Genomic DNA, 16,407 nt, shown 5'->3' on the forward strand with positions numbered 1-16,407 from the left:
GGAAGGGGGGCCTCCCGCCTGGCCGCAGCCCGCGGGCGCCTAGGCCGCCTCTCCACGCGCGGGCGGGCTCGGGAACGTGGAGCCCGGAGGGCTGGGGCTGCGCGGGGTTTGGCCCTGCAGGGCGTCCGGGACTAGGGTGAAAGGAAGCGGGCGCGGTAGAGGGGAGCCCCGGGGCGGGGACTCCTGGGCGGGCTCCTGCAGCTGCGCGCCTCGGCGCCGAGGGTCCCGGACCCCGGTGTACACCTCCTTGCGGCGACTCCCCACCTTGGGGTCGAGCGACCTCCCACTTGCACCCTTCTTTTCCTGTGACTGTGGCCAGCCTAGCCTTGATGAGCCGTGTCTCTATCAGGATGTGGCTAGACCCAGGCGTTTGGGGGACCCTGTGTCATAGGAAGTGGCTTTTTTATTGCAGCAAAAATGCCAGGCCAATGTCAGTGCTAAGGTAATGGAACCCCCCCCCCCCAGCGGTTCTTTATGATCTTATAAAAATTAAATACAATTATCTTGAAATCTAAATATAAAATTTAAAACATACTTAATTGAGATCTGTGTACAAATCACCTCTCACCTGGGGAGGTGGGAGGTTTACATCCATTATTTCCTTTGTAGGTGCCAAGCATGACATAGATAAGCTTGTTCTCTTAGAGCTTTCATTCTTTTGGGGGGGGGGATGATAGGTGTCAGAAAACATGCATGTAATTAAACGAGACTATATTATTAAGACTTAAGTCCTATGCAGAGAAATAAAATAAGGTTATATGTTAGAGGGTGAATTGAGGGTTGCTTTGCATTGTGTGGTCTGGTCTGGGAAAACCTCCAGGTAATATAGGTATGCACCGTAGTGAAGCACTGGTGGCTGTTATTTGGATGATAATAATGATTCATGCAACAACTTGTACTTGCCCTACTATGTGCTAGGCCCCTTATAGCTAATGCACTCTCTCTAATTTATCTCTAAGCTTTGGTTTTAAAAGCACCACATTTCCACTCCTTTTGTATGGGAGAATGAAGAACTGGGAGAGAAGGGTAGTTTGACCTTAAGGCACTGTTAATGGCGTGTTGTGGAGATGGGCCAGAAATCAGGACACACCATAGATATGGACAAATGAATTCAGACACAGATAATTGATCTTTATCAAAGGCATAATTATATAACTGTGTGTTGTAAAGTAAGCAAATATAATAAACACTTGTTAGAATTTATAGCACCAGAAGCTGCATACTGGCAATACTTCTGTATTCTGTGAACTTGGTTGCTTTAGCCTTTACAGCATTTAAAATTCTTTTAAATTAGCTTTTAACATTTTAACAACATGATTTTTCACAAAAATGCCTGGATTTCTGGCTCCTGAAAAGTCACAAGATCTAGCAACAGCAGGCCCATGCTCCACTTGGCAAACTGCGCTGGAGAGTGGCCTTCTTAGAGTTTTGTGTTCGCTATCATGATGAAGGTCCTCTACTACTTACTGACATTACAGTAGAATTAGAAGGAAAATGAAATAGTTCTGGCCTCCCTGGGTGTGTCAAAATTCTGCAAAATGACTCAAGAGCCGTCTGTTTCAAGAAAAACTAGATCAGCACATTTCTTGGTAAAAGTAGAGTGTTCTTGTATGTTTGATATGTAAACAAAGTTGGAACAGCACTGTTCTGCCTGGTCCTTGTGAGTAATTCAGTTTAACCTCTGACCTGTAACCCACGGTAGGCGCTCTCTAAAGGGTCAGTGAAAAGTGCGTGGAAAAGAAGGAAAGGAAGAGAGTTGCAGAGGCATTCCAGGAGACCAGACTGTGGGAAAGGGAGAGCTGGGCGAAGGGAGATGAAAACTCTGATACCAGAAAAATACAAATGTTTTCAAGCATCTTCAGGAGTTGGAGAGAACATTGAAATCCTTAGAACTATCTCCCAAGGGACAAGAAGGAAGAGGATGCAGGGATCTTCCGAGGCTGTGACACTTGGATAATTCACATTCTCTTCTGACCTTACTGCTTTGAACAGATTGAAGAAAAGGTGAAGGAATTGGCCATGACCTTTTGAAGAATAGCACTGTAATACGATGTCTCTCTTTCCTACTAGATTGTGGCCCTCAAAGGTTTGGCTGTTTTTTATTGATAAATATTTGTAACCTGTTAGACATAGAAGGTTACCTTCCTGCAGCCACAACTGCAAATTTTCTTGACTCCCCAAAATAGAGACTAAAAAATCCCTGTTATAATTAGGTAAAAATTTTTATGCATGTGGTAGGGGACCCATAAAACTCAAAAAATTCATGTTAGAATGGTGGGATTGAGTTTTAAAAAACAGTTTTATAAATTTTCTTGTTAGATTTGCTTCTTTTCAGGGAATATAAATAAATAAGGCAGCTGGGGCACAGGGTCAGAAGCTGAATGATGGCCAGATAAGACAGTAAGCAAAGTCCTAACAGCCAGGTAACAGAGTGGGGATTGGCAGGAACCCCAGGAGCACAGCTTAGATGGCTCATGGCTCTCTTCCCTATGTACAAGTGATGTTATCTCATCCTGTGACTTTAAGGTACACCTCTATGCTGAGGATGCCTATTTTCATCTTCAGACAAGCTCACCATCTGTATGGCCGGCCAGTGCCCATTTGACACCTTGACCTGAATATGTCCAAAATGTGACCCTTAACCACCCCAAGTTCATTTGATCCATAGTAATTTTCCCTTTCTCTTTAGAAGAAGCATCATCCTGATTTCTCCTAAGCCCCACAGGAGTCTTAACACCAAGTTCCAGTGATTCTGCCTTCAAAGCATGTCTTGTAGGTGTTCCGGTTTCCATCTCTACTCCTCACCTCTGCACTCAGGGCTCCAAATCTGCCTTTCTTCGTGCTCTGCGGATACTGAGCTGTGCCCTGCAAGCTGCATTTCTGCCTGCTGTCTGGCCTTACGGTAGGGTTAGCTGGAGTGGAAGGTATTGAAGGGATTCTCGAGGCTGGAGAGGGAAGAAAGAACTTATCTTTTTCCTGTTGTGTTCATGACAGCTGGCCCTGGCAGTGGCCTGGTGAGCAGGTGTCTTCCAGAGGTCTCCCTTCACTGCAGTGGTGGGTGGCATATTTCTGCAGCAGCTGACCATCTTCTCAGAGGCCTGAATCGTGGCCTGTTGTGGGTCTTCTCCGCATTTCTCAATGTCTTCCTTGTTTATCTTCCCCTCAGTCCTAGGAGTGATAGCCGTAGTCTGATTGCCACTTTTTTTTTTTTTACACCATACAATTTAATTTTTTTAGTAGTTAACCACTTTTTTCTTTTTTTAAACCAAGGTAACAGTTCATTACAGTCCCAGTTTCATTGTTTCAGTTAGTGTGTGGTTTCTGTCTCTTGACTGGACCCTGACTAACACAGAAGTTGGGACCAGGAGTAGTGCTAGGAAGAGACTCTCAAATATTGTTTTGGGGGTTGTTTTGCTCTGAGCCTTTGCTAATGGGCAACCCGGGGCCATCATCCCTGACATTCGCTGGGCCCACAATCAAATGATCACACTTGGTTGATTGTGATGAAATGCCAGCTGTAGCTGTGCTGTGGGGGCCCAGGGGGCTGCTGCACTTGATGTCAGGGCAGGAGTGGCGCAGGGTGGGTATTGCCGAGCGTGGTGGAGTGCTGACAGATGAGGCTGAAGACTCCAATCCTTAAACTGTTGGTCCAAATCTTGAACTACCGTGGCAGCCCTAAAATAATCCTTTACTTCTTGTAGCCACAGGGTTAATACTGTTAAGTTCAAAGGCCAACTTTAATTGCAGCAGTGACAGAGCAACAACATCCGTTGAATTCACAGCCTTGCCATTCACATTTTTCATGTGAAATGTTAGGGCCATTGATTCAGGAAGGCTGGAAACCCTAAAACTCCAGGTGGGGATGTTATGGTTTGGATGTGAGGTGTTCTCCAAAAGCTCACGTGTGAGACAAGGCAAGAAGGTTTGGAGGAGAAATGATTGGGTTATAGCCTTGACCCAATCAGATTAATCCCTGGTGGGATTCACTGAGTGGAGGCAGGTGGGGTATGGCTGGAGGAAGTAGTTCATTGGTGGTGGGGCTATGGGGTATATATTTTGTATCTGGCAAGTGGAGACTTCTCTCTCTCTCTGTTTTCTGATCACCCCATGAGCTGCTTTTCTCTGCCACACTCCTCCATCGAGATGTTCAGCCTCACCTGGAGCCCAGAGGAGTGGAGCCGGACTTCTGTGGACTATGACCTCTGAAACTGTGAGCGCTCAAATAAACTTTTTCTCTTTTACGATTGTTCTGTTGGGTATTTTAGTTCCAGCAGTAAAAAGGCTGACTAAAACAGGGGACATGTGGTTGGTCTCAAATGAGGCTGAGAACCCTGAACCCCGGGTCACGCTGTGTCAGCCTGGCCAGTGCAGGGAGCTGGCTCTTCTTTGTTTGAGAAGTCTTTTCCTTTCCCCTCCAGAACCTAGTAACTACCTCACTGGAGCAGATGCCTCACAAAAGAGAAGATGCCCATTCTCCTCAAAACTTACCCATCTCTTGTTTTCATGAGCCCATTATTAGGGTCATCTCCACTGTGTTCCAGTGGCTGCAGGTTCCTGAGTTAACTTGGTGCCCAGCTCAGGTCCCCAGGTTCAGCTCTTCAGGGAGTCACTGTGTGCTCTGCAGAGGGAGTATTGGCCGAGACAGCCTTGCTGGCACCACGCTCCGTATTCTTAAGCAGTCTCTTTTGACACCACGTTTTCAAAACTAAAATTGCGAAGTAATATTAAATTAACTTGTAAATGGAAGTCTCTCAAAGGAAACACAGGCCTGGTGGCTGCGGGCAATTCTGCACTTGTCAGGACTGCCTCCGTGCCCCGCCAGCTGCGATGAACATGGTTCTAACTTCCTAACTGTACGGGTGGTACTTCAGTGGGGTGGTAATCGTGGGTCGGAGAAATGGTGCATCTGGCAGACAGGGCCCTCTCAGATCTCTTCCCCTCAAGGTTCTGAGCACAGTCATCTCTAGCAAATGGCTGGAATGTAGCTGTTGAAAGAGGGGATCTCTGTTCTGAGGAATGTGGGTTTGTCTAATCCTTAGCTACAGAGCCCAAGTGTCTCTAGACTAAGTCCTTTCCCTTCAGAGGGCTAAACAGTTAGGGTTATGTAAGCAGAGTGTTTACCTGTGCCATCGGTCACTCCTTCCCAAGAGTCTCCTGGGCACTTAGGTGAATTTTGCAATCAACAATCAAAACCCTTTGTGAAATATTGATGGATGCATTGGAGGCTCAGAATTTAATCTTTTACTTTGGTTTTTACTTTCATGTGCCCCACTGAGGTACATAGTCAGTTCTCGTCATTAAGCACCCCGACCTCATTTCCATCTCGTGTTAGTTGAGAGCCAAGCCATGAGTTCTGAAAGGGAAACCTTGGGTGCAGGCCTGTGGGTGCCTGCTAATTTTGCCCCCTTGCATGGTCCTGTCTCTGGAATCAGTGCCGGTCAGAGAGGGAGCTGGGTAGGACAGGTGTCAGGTCACAGCCAGCATCTCTAATGGGATTAACAACTGAAGGTGCCTCCTTCTCTTCAGGGAGCCGAGGAGGAGTGTTATACATGTAGACTCCCTCAATATTTAAACAGTTGGACTTATTTGATATTTAAGACTATTTACAACGTTAAATTATTCGTATGTGCCTTATCTCTTCCCTGCTAACTCCCTGGTTCCCTCGTTCAGCAAGCGTTGCCTTTCTGCACGGGGCACAGGTGTGAGGCAGGCAGAGCGTAGAGTTAAGCAATCTTTCCTCTCAGCTCTGTTTTCTCATCCTACGTCTTTCCCTTTTCCCCAAACATTTCTTCTTTCCCATTCCTTTCTCTCTTTTACACTGTTCAGGTATGTAATAAAAATAGTTTTGTTTATTAAGACTCAGCTAACTCAAATCAGGAAGCCCTGGGTTTGCAGTAATTTTACAGCCAAGCTGCACTTCTGCATAATGCCCGAGCAGAGCATTGGCCCCACACTCTGGCCCTCTGCTCTTTCACCATCTACCTGTTCCCTCTCTCAGCTAAGGACAATCTCTGCTTCCCCAGGAGACAATTTTATTTTTAGAGGACTCTCTGCCCAGCTACATTGTCCATATGGGGTTGGCAAAAAACTCAATTCCACCGAAGTGTGTCACCCCCAAAAGTAGTTTGGAATGGCTCCAATAAGGACAATCTGTAAAAAGATAAAAGCATGCGTTTGTTGTGGATCTAGAGGGGACTAGAGAGCACCACTTTGGCTTTGCGTTTTCTCCTGGCTGCATAGCACAGGATCTGTTTCACTTGCCCAACAAGATCTGCTGTGGTTACTTAATAAATATTTACTGATAGCAGTAGATAAAAACTAAGAAGCCAGGCCGGGCATTGTGGTGAGCTGGACATATTCTGTGAGAGCAAACAATATTGACTTCTCCATGTTCCTTTCCAAGCTGGGAGTTGTGTTTGTGATTTGTATTTTGAGTCCTAAATTGGAGCCAGAAACTGGACCAAAGGGGGAAATGACCATCGAAAACAAGGCCCAAGAGAGGCTGGGCATGCCTCCGGCTGCTTGACAGCAGGACTGTGAGGTTGCCTCGGCCCAGACTCCAACTGCAGAGCAGGGACTCCTTGGAAGAGGCCACAGATCTGGAGACCTGGGCTGAGACCCGCAGCCACTTCCTGCCACTGAATCCCACTGAAATTTGACCCTCCCTAGAGATGGGTCTAGTGTGTAAGGAGGCGTGGGTAGGTTCCCAGGACGGTGGGCATCCTCTTTCTGCCCCAGTGAGGTGGTTACAGGGTTTTTGGGAGGTGGGTGGGAAGGAAGATATATCAGACACAGAAGGGCAAACTGCTCTGTTTTTCTAGTTTTTTTTTCCTTTAGATTTTATATTTAGAGATATGATCCATTTTAAGTTAATTTTGTACAAGGTTTTCTAAAGTATAAGTCAGACTTATATATGTACCTACTTACCTACCTCGGTACCTGCCTACCTACCTGTGTTTCAATCCACCCATCCATGCATTTATTTGCATTTGAGCGTCCAAACCATTTGTCAAAAATACTGTGATTTCTCTGTTGAATTTCTTTTGCACCTTAGTCAAAAATTAATTGACCATAAATGAAAGGATTTAGTTTTGGACTCTCAATTCTATTTCATGGACCTGTATTTCTCTTTGCCACTATCACACTGTCTTGACTGCTACAAGTCTTAAAATAAGATAATATGAGACCTCCAACATGTTTTCTTCTCCTTTTTTGACTATTCTGGTTTATTTGGCTTTACTTATAAATTTTTGAATCGGCTTGTATGAATCTATAAAACACCCTGCTGGAATTTTGATTGAGATTGCATCGAGTCTAGATTGGGTCAGAGAGAACTGACATCTTGTCAATATAGAATCTTCTAATCTATGGATACTGTTGGTCTCTATTTTCTTAGTTCTTCTTTGATTTCTTTTCTCAACATTTTGTATTCAGTAGACAGACTGTCATATTTTATTATTTTTAGACCTAAGTACTTCTCTTATTTTTGGTGCTATTATAAGTGGTAGTTTGTTTTTTTTTTTTAAATTCAAGTGTTAACTCTTTATCGCTGGCTATAGGAATACAATTGAATTTTGTGTATTGACTTACATTTATCCTGCCACTTCACCAGTTCATTTACTAGTTGTAGGAGATTTCTGTAGCCAGGAATACAATTGGCCAAGATATTTTGTCTTGTCACACTGTCCTGTTCATGGAAAAAAACTACATCTTTTGTGCCTGTTCATTCCCCTTGGAAAATGTTTATTGAGCTCTTAGTAAGTGTTCAGTACCTTCATGGATGAAGCTAGAACTAGGTGCTGATAAACAGCTAACAGAAGAGGTAGAAATTGTGACTCCTTGCTCTAGTTTGGATTTTTTTGTGTGTGTGTACCAGGGTTTGAACCCTGGGGTGTTTAACTATTGAGACACATCCCCACTCCTCTTTTATTTTTGAGACAGGGTCTTGCTAAGTTGCTGAGGCTGGTCTTGAACTTGTGATCCTCCTGCCTCAGCCTCCCAAGTTTCTGCGATTATAGGTGTGCACTACACTACGGTGCCTGGCTCTAGTTTGGATCTTAAATATTCTCCAGAGGCCCGTGTCCCCAAGGTGGGGGCTATCGGGAGATGGTAGAATTTAGGAGGTGGGGTTTAGAGGGAGGTCTTTAGGACTTTGGGGGTGTACCCTGGAGGACATGGTGGGATCCCAGTTTCTTCCTTTCCTCTCTTTGTGGCATGAGGTGAATGGTTTTCTCCTCCATGGACTCCTGCCACCATGGGCTACCTCACCATAGGCTCACAAGCAACAGGGCCAACTGACCATGGATGGGAACCTCCATATATGTGAGTCAAAACAAACCCTCTCTTGGCTTGAATTTCTTTTGCACCTTTGTCAAAAACCTTTGTAATTACCTCAGGCCCATTGCTATAGTGATGGAAAGCTGACTGACATACTCCTCTTCAGGAACTGGAAATCTGGTGGTGAAGAAAACCTCCTGGGTATGCACACAGAATGCAGAGTAAGGTCATGCAAGTATATGTGAGCTGTGAGAGCCCAATCCAGAGGCTGGAAAGTCGGAGAAGACCTCGAGGAGGAAGAAAGGATCTGGGCTAGTTACTGCCAGGCAGGTAGGGCTTGGAGAAGGGAGGCAAAGGGCACTTCAGCAGGGAAGAGCAGCCTGAGTCCTGGGCAGGGACGGCTTGTGTGGGGAACAATGCTTCGGGCACTCTGCGCAGAGCAGAAGTTCCTGGGGAGGGCCTCTGTCCAAGTGATGGCCCAGGGAGGCTGAGCTCCTGGCGGGTGCAGTTTGGTGTGTGTCGCAGGCTCTGGGAAGATATTTTTCTGGCTGAAGGAGCAGAATCTTTATACACAAGTTCAGTTTAAGTATATTTGAGAGGTTTTGTTCAAAGTAATACAATCCTAGACCAGGGACTCTTTCAAGATTCACTAATCTCTGGGAGAATAGGCACACACACATCCTTGTACACCCACCCACACACACACATCCTTGTACACCTACACACTTGAAAGTGGACTTTATTTTGAAGTGAAAAATAGAAAATGTTCAAAGGACCCATGCTTAGATGAAAATCGAGTGTTCTCTGAGCAAGTAATAACAAATTATCTTTGGACTTAATTTATAGCCTTTTAATGGCGAAAGGGGGAGGAAATGAGAATAAGGCAAAGAGTGGGGAAAGAGGAGAGAAGATGGGGAGGAAAGCAGGAAATGGAGAGACAGAAGGGAGCAGGTGGGAAGGAAAGCCCTGGGGGAGGCAGGTGGGAGGAGGCCGGGGCCAGGCTGCGGTGAGGAGCCCCTGGTTTAGGGCTCTGGGCGGGTTGGAGTCCCACTGCTCTGGTTTTGCTTGGGCGAAAGGTAAGGAGAGGAGGTGACCTCTGCTCTGACCAGTGCCCTAGGAGTCAGCAGCAATCCCCACTAGGGAGTAGCTTTTCTTCCCATCTTTGTTATTCACTCTTTATAATCAGGGTGGGATATTTGTGACAAAAGTACTTAAAATTTAGTAATGCTATTGGATTAGTAATTTAGGCATTACATTATACTAAAAAAACCCCATAGTTTGCTTTGATGGATTTTATATCTGACAGATTGCATTAATTATTATTATTATTAATATTTTGTAACACTGCGTATTGAATCCAGGGTGCTCTACAACTGAGCTACATTCCCAGCACTTTTTGCTTTTTATTTTGAAACAGGATCTCACTGAGTTGCCCAGCCTGGTCCCCAGTTCATAATGGCTTACTGTGGCCTCCCAAATTGCTGGGATTACAGGCATTCACCACCATTTGCGGCTGCATTAATAATTTTAAAGAGGGATTTAGAATGCCACTTTTCATAATGTCTGCAGATTGCATCTGAAGACAGTGTTTGTTTAAACATAAATCTGAGCCAGGCGTGGTGGTGCACACCTATGATCTCAGTGACTCTGAGGCTGAGACAGGAGAATTACAGGTTTGAAGCCTTGCTCTGCAACTTAGTAAGACTCTGTGTCAAAATAAAAAAAAAAAAAAAAAAGAAGGATTAGAGATATAACTCATCAGAAGAGAACCCTTGGGTTCAATCCCCAGTGTCACCAAAAGAAAAAAAGAAAGTGCTTTCACCAGGATGAGAATTCTGCTTACTTGAAGCTTCTGCGGCAGATGCTGCTGACTCCTGGACCCTGGGAGCCCAGTATCACCTTCAGACAGGGTGGAACTGAAATCGGACAGATCTGGGCTTCTCACCCAGGGGAGGGTAGGTTTCCTTCACGGGCACGAGCCACGTGTTTGGTGGTAGGGCAGGGGAGGGATGGTGCTGCCCGCTGTGTCCAGGGTCCACTGGCTGGGGCACCTCCAGCAATGCCCGGTGTCTTTAACTTCCCGTCACACACTTTTCCTCTTTCCTTCTGATGTTCCTTCCCTCCCGACTTCTGTGAGGGAGGCAGGATTATGGCCACAGGCCACCACCAGGGCATTCAGAGTGATGCCGGGGCAGACAGAGGCCAGCGGAGGGCACCTGCTTGGGTGGTCAGAGGCTGGGCTGCTGGAGTTGCAGCTCCGATGAGTGACTCTGATTCTAATTTGTGGATTTCTGAAAAGTGTGTGCTGCTGAGTTGTTCACTGTTGGAAGGAGATGACAGAAGAGCCAGAGACGGGAGGCTGGCCCTGGGAGGCTGGCCCGGCACTATTAGAACAGGAGAGTTCTGCTGTGACAGTGTAAAATATTTGCTCATCTTGCTGTTGATTAGAAAAGAGGCTCTTTGTTCTGAAAGGCCTTGAAAGTGAAGGTTAAGGAGGGGGGCTGGGCGGGACGCAGTGAACGTCTCCTCCTCCCTGGGGGCCTCCCTGGACCTGCCCTGCTGCCTGCCTGCTCTCCCAGCCCTCCTGCTTCTCCTCTAAGCCCCTCAACCCAGCTTGTGTTGGGGAGGGGCAGCTCCACCTGTTTGATCCGTGCAGTTGTGTGGCTGCACGAGGCCAGGGACGGTGCTTCCTCCTGCTGTCGGGTCCCTGCCTGTTTGCCGCATGGTGGGCACATGAGACTACAGGGAGTAAATGGAAACAGTGCCCTGGGCTCTGAATTCAGAGGCCGGTGGCCTGGACTTTCAACCAGTTTTATACTTATTAGCTCCAAGAGGTTGGCCTTTAGCGTCTCATCTCTCTACTGTACTGGTTAATGTAAGAATCCGTGAAAAATGTCAGTCTCCTTTTGTGAGCTGTGGCTGCTACAGAAACTTAACACACGCGTCTTTCTTCACTTGTCACCTACGTGGTGAGCACTTCCCAGTTCCTTAGCTGGATGTGGACTGGGGAATTGAGGGAGCCCAGGCAGCTGAGTGGCTTCAAGTCTGGACTTGCCTCTGCCTGTCACCGCCCTGTTCTGCAGATGAGCTACTTGCAGTCTTGACTGTTGTCCTAATTACAGATGTGTATTACAAGGTGTTTAGAGGGCTACACTGCAGAAGGTGGTACAGGACCGTTCATTCTTCCTCTTGCTTATTAATTTATTCAGCAAACTGTCTTAGATGCTAGGAAATTAAATTTTTTTTTTTTTAAAGTCATCCGGTCCAGTGAGGGAGACAGAACTCAAACAGGTGGACAGATCATACAAGATTGTAAGTTGAGATAACTCCAGGGAAGAAGTAAATTAGGCACTGCCCTGGTGGGTAAGGTCGGCTGGAGCCATAGTTGGAGCAATTAGAGCCCTCTATTAGCTGGGAGTTGGTGGAGAAAACAAGCCAACCATGCCGAAAGCAAAAGTGGTGTTAAGAACATTCTGGGCAGAGAGAATGGCTGTGGGAAGGCCCTGAGGCTGGGGCATCTAGGGCAGAGAAGACAATGGCCAGGTAAGTCCTGGGCTGAGGCCGGGTCCTGCTTGCCTGAGACCTGTGGTGTGTGGGTTTCAGATCCCTCACTGCATGAGCCCAGGACTTTCCCAGTCTCAGAGCCAAACTCAAACTGTTGCCTAAAAGATTTCACATTTTCAGACGCATCGAAACCTGGGAGATATTCTTATCTCTGCCCTCTGCCAACCACCCCGCCTCATCTCTAATCACTCAGCAAATCCTTCTGATTACATCTTCAAATAGCTTTGCAAATCCATTCTCTCCCCTCCACTCCCCTGCGGAAGCCTCGGTCAGCCCATGCGCCTCTCTCCTGGGCTGCCAGGTCCAGCCAGCAGTGGCCTGAAACTCGCCCGGGGGGGAGGTGCTGGGGAAGTCTGACGAGCGTTTGCAAGTTTCCTAGTATCAATCCTCGCACAGTGGCCTATCTTAGCCACCAACACACCGGGTTGGAAGTGACATGGGAGACGTGTGCAGCTGAGTTTCTTGGACCAGAACAAGCCAGCAGCAGCCCTCAGGTGTGCCCACTCCCTTCTGGTAACACAGCCCCTGTGATGTTTTAATTCTGATCCTGCCCCTCCCTTCCACGATGCCTTCCCACTGTGTTCTGACTTTATCATGTTCTGGGTGGACATGTCTTGAAAGGTTAGCCCAGCCCTGGTCCTAGTTCTTATTGAGAATTTTGGATCAAACCCTGAATCCACATCCAGATCTCAGCCCTGAGTCCGCTGAGTGACCTTGGCAACCCCTGGGAGGGCAATTAGCTCCTTTAGTTTGATGGAGGATGCTGCAACTCTGAGAAGGTGCATAAGTAAGTGTGCTAGTCAGCTTTCCATTACTATAACAAATACCTGAGACAAGCAACTTATAAAGAGGAAGGGTTTATTTTGACTCACAATTTTAGAGGTTCTTGTCCATGATCAGTTGCCCACATTATGTTCAGGCTTTGGTGAGATGTCACACAGCCATGGCAGGGAGCACAGACCATAGCAAAACTGATCAGCTCGTGGCTGGGAAGTGAAGGAGATAGACGGAGGTCCAACTATTGGCTTTCAGGGCATGCCCACCGTGAACCTAAGACCTCCTGCGAGGCTCCACCTGCTGAAGTCCCACCACCTCCCAATAGCAGCACCAGGCTGGGGACCAAGCCAACACACAGGCCTCGGGGGCATTGAAGGTGTAAACCAAGGCAGTGAGTGTAGGATGATAAAGCAAACCTTGCTGTTGACATTTTGTACTAAGTTGAGAATAAGTGGGTCATTTTTGTGGTATGTTTTGTTAATTATTGAAGATGTTTGAAAAGTTTTCACTATGATCAGACATATTGAGTTGTGTTTTTAATTTAAAATGTTCTGAAATATTTTATATTAGACTTATTATTTTAATTTGAAATATATAAAAATGTCAATATACAACTAATGGTTATATGTTTAAGATAACCTGATGGGTCACATACAGGTTTGATTTTTTCAGGTTTGCAGGAGTTTCTCAAGGGCTTCCACAGCCTCTGCTCCTAAGGCTACACCTGTTGGAAATTAGAAGGGGCTGAGGTGATCACATACATTACATTTAGAGATGTGATATTTATATCAACATTATGAATGTATAAATAGAACAACAATAATCTTAATTTGAACCTGAGGGCTTTCAGAACTAGGTTTAAAACATCTTAAACTGGGTTAAACTTAAAGGCATTTTAGAACTAGCTTTTAAAATTTACAACTTTAAGTATCATGTATGAGTCAGGGAACTGCCGTGCTCCTTTGATGTACAAGAGCATCCCTTTGACCATAAAAACTTGACTGCTGCACCTACGCGTGTGCAGGGAAATTTCTGGAAGGAGAAACATGTAGTGATCCCTCCTGGGAGGAAGGGAGAGTTTCATTTTGTCAATCTTCTGTACAGTTTTAATTTTTAAAATTGTATATCTAATTACTTTCAACGAGAAGCAGAGAGCAGTTTAAAAAGACCCGTGAAGAAAGACAAATGCTACCTGTTCTTGCTCATATGAGGAAGCTAAAAAGTCTGACCTTATGGAAGTGGAGAGTGGGACAGTGTCACAGAGGCTGGGAGAGGAGGCGGAGAGCAGGGGCCCTTGACAGCGGAGCCAGAGAACAGGCAGGAGGTGTCCCAGCCCTCCAAGCACAGGGGCATGACGATGAGATGCAGCTGCTTATGATGTATTTTATGAGAAACTAGAAGAGTCGGAAGGGGAACACCAAGAAATGGTAAGTGTTTGATGAAGTGGAAAGGCTGATTGCCCTGGTTTGATCATTACACATTGTGTACATGAATTATCACACTGTACCCATAAGTAGGTACGATTATTATGAACCAGTTTTTAAAAAGGCCCATGGAGACGAGGAATGTAAAGGCTGGAAGGATGAGGGGGAGGAGGAAGGTGAGAGCAGGGCACCTGAGGGCTCTGAACACACCTGGGTGCACAGATGCTGTGGGTGTGACCACGAGGAGGCAGTGGGTCACCAAAGGGTGCTTGTCCAGCCAAGGACGCAGGTGAACCGTCTCATCCTCAGCAAGGGAAGCAGAATATCACCGGTTAGCTCGTAGGCTCAGAGTAACTACCAGTGTGAGCAGGGATTACAGGTTCTGCAGAACTCTCGTGGATTTCCTCATTTAGTTTTTGTAGCAATGCTATGAGTTCATCCTGCTTAGGGGAGAGGAAACTGAAACTCGTCAAGTGATTTAGTCAAGGTGAAGCCGTTGGTGATGGGGTCAGGAACCCAGTCGTGGTTTTCAGACACCGCACTTGGTGTTCTGGAGATGTTTTTTTCCTGCTCTTTAGCTTTGCTGGGTAGATTTGCCGCTGGAGATTTTGGACCAGGTCTGCCAGAGGGAGCATCATTTCCCTTTGCTGGAGCAGCTTTCTTATTAAGAATGTCACCTTGTGACTGTACATTCACAATGTGTGCCTTTGGGGGATTGACCCCTCTGAGGGGATTGTAGGATGATGTCATTTTCACAGCCTTCAGAGGACTCACAGATGACATTAGCTGGCTGGGGCATTCATCAGCCACACCAGGACTGATGCAGTCAGACGCACTAGTGTTGGTCAGCCTTCTATCACTGTAACAGTCACCTAGACGATCAACTTAGAAGAAAGGCTTGTTTGGGCGCATGTTTTGGAGGTTTCAGGCCATGAACACTTAGCCCTATTGCTTTACACCCCACGGTGGGAGTGTGTGGTGTAGCAAGACCACTCACTGCATGGCTGAAAAAGAGGAAGAAGCCAGCGTCCAGAATCCCCTTCAAGGGTTTACCTAAAAGCACACAACAAAACAAATTCCAACGAAATTGATTAAATGGAGGACAATGACAGTATAAGAAAACAAAGATGAATGCTTTAGGATTTTATAGTAAGAAGAATGGCTTTTTTACATAAAGAAAAGCCATCCAGGAAAAGGCTAATGGCACTGATTGTACAATAACTTAAAACTACCACAAACTAAATTAATAGGCAAACAGTATAAGCTCTTCACAACCGTTACCTCCTCCACCAAACAACAAGAAGTTAAATTCCTTAAAATAGAAAAAGTCTGGAGAGCTTGGCTGGGAGTACCCTCAGGGTGGAAATTCATGGAGAGTGACTAGGCTCAGGAGAGCGCCATATTCACTATTACCATTTTGTTACAGTGAAGGAAGGAGACTAAGGTCCACAGAGGGAAGAGACCCACAGAGCAGCGTCTGAGGGGGTCGAAGTGCAGGTTTTGACCTTTACCTTAGCCTTACCTCCTGGCCACAGTGGGGTACACATAGTATTGCTAACTGAGGGACTCATCAGGGCCTCTGGTGTGCAGAGGGTCGAAGCCCCATCCCAAGTCAAATAATCTTTGCCTTGGCTCAGTGCAGGGTTTCAGAGCCCCAGCAATCACTTCCCAGCAGCCAAGGGCCAAAGCCAGAGGTTAGTTCTTCACTAAAGAGAAACTCAGCATATTGTGCCTATCAAGTTGATCAAGTTGTGTCATTGTTGGGACGCAGTCCTGGACATTTCAACACACCCCAGTGGACTGCCAACTGCAGCCTGAGGACCTTTTATTTTTTCATTTTTTAACTACAGAAGACCTCTCCTGCCCCACACCCTTGCAGCTCCCTCAAACAGCCCTCCTCAGTGTCTCCTGCCTTAGGGGAACAGTCTGAGGCATTCTGTACCATCTCCCACAGTCTCCCTGGGACATTAGACTTGGGTTGTCCATTGTGATAGCTGGCGTAGGGACCCACGACTATGGGCCACCTGTGCCTTTGGATGCCCTTTATCCATTTCCCCTGTTCTATCCGTGTTACTCAAACTTATTGCATTTCTTGCACCTGAATCCTTGTCTCAAGGTCTGCTTCTGGGAGATACCAAAACAAAGACATGTGGCAGGAATGTGTGCAGATAGACACTCTCATCCTCTCCTTTGTGGAGTGTAAACCAATTCAGCATATCTGGTGGGGACTTTGGAAATATTTATCAAGTTGACTTAAAACATGCCTAGTCTTTGTGTGTATTAGCTTTCTGTCACTATAGCAAATACCTAGATAATGAACTTAGGAAGACAAAGGTTCGTTTTGGCTCAGGTTTGGAGGTTTCAT

General features: G+C 46.3%; 1 protein-coding gene and 1 long non-coding RNA gene across 2 annotated transcripts in view; one reads left to right on the forward strand and one right to left on the reverse strand.

Annotated features, from left to right (window-relative positions):
- Positions 1-10, reverse strand: part of Prdx6 (peroxiredoxin 6) — a 10,351-nt gene extending 10,341 nt beyond the window's left edge. Inside the window, exon 1 of the mRNA XM_015491803.2 lies at positions 1-10. This exon is cut by the window's left edge and continues 131 nt beyond it. The gene's annotated coding sequence lies outside the window, so the exon portion shown is untranslated.
- A 4,040-nt stretch (positions 11-4,050) lies between these two features.
- On the forward strand, positions 4,051-8,990 carry LOC125618662. Its single transcript, XR_007350015.1, has 2 exons — positions 4,051-4,210; positions 8,220-8,990. It is a non-coding gene; the product is annotated as an uncharacterized LOC125618662 (long non-coding RNA).
- Positions 8,991-16,407: the final 7,417 nt, after the last annotated feature.

Source organism: Marmota marmota, unplaced genomic scaffold (genome assembly GCF_001458135.2).
Source record: "Marmota marmota marmota unplaced genomic scaffold, marMar, whole genome shotgun sequence".
NCBI classification, from domain to species: domain Eukaryota; kingdom Metazoa; phylum Chordata; class Mammalia; order Rodentia; family Sciuridae; genus Marmota; species Marmota marmota.